We start from the raw sequence: 909 nt of genomic DNA on the forward strand, positions 1-909 counted from the left end.
GACGCAACAATATATATAAAGTATAAATGTATTTTCATATTTATGCACAACTGTATTTTCACACGAGTTTCGTTTACTGTTGAACATGCTAATATCTTAAGTGTTTACTGTTTTAGATATAACATGAGTGTTAGTTTATATTTCGAAAATAAGATAATGTTAGAAAAAAAAAAGTATAATAAGGTGAAAATTAAACATATATCATGTCTAACCGAAACCGTATCTCAAAATGCCAACATATTAATGGTACAACTTCAACAGCTCTATCACGTGCTGCTGACCTCAATAGTCTTCAATTTTACAGCCTCTACAACCTTCTCAAAGACATCTGACCACAAGGTATTTCTCCAATGTTACAACTTCTACAACCTGAGGAACACCTTAGCTGAAGATGTCTTCATTGTTATAACTTCTACAGCTCTCGTTATGTATCTGAAAGCATGAAAGCCTACATAAATAAATAGCAATTTCCTTAAAGGTCCACAGATGGCGGCAGTGATGAAGCTTAGGAATGAACACCGCAGAACTCGACTAGATGTAAAATATATCTTGACTTTTTTTGATTGTATAAACTCTAAGAAACGTAAGAAATATCAAGTATGTATTTTACAACACACAAACTCTACACAAGAAATGTCAAATATGTAGGTGTAAATACTCCTAAGAAGATTGAATCAGGATCGAAGCGTATATACTTAACCCTAGATAGCATGCTTATATACAAATCTCGCCCCCCCCCCCCAATGGCCCAACGGTATGTCTGCGGACTTATAACGCTAGAAACCGGGTTTCGATACACGTGGTGGGCAGAGCACAGATAGTCCCCGTGTAGCTTTGTGCGTAATTAAAAATAAACACAAATCTCGATAACAAAATGTACTTAGTACACGTCTAAAACTATTTAATTGT

Source organism: Limulus polyphemus, unplaced genomic scaffold (assembly GCF_000517525.1).
Source record: "Limulus polyphemus unplaced genomic scaffold, Limulus_polyphemus-2.1.2 Scaffold6748, whole genome shotgun sequence".
NCBI classification, from domain to species: domain Eukaryota; kingdom Metazoa; phylum Arthropoda; class Merostomata; order Xiphosura; family Limulidae; genus Limulus; species Limulus polyphemus.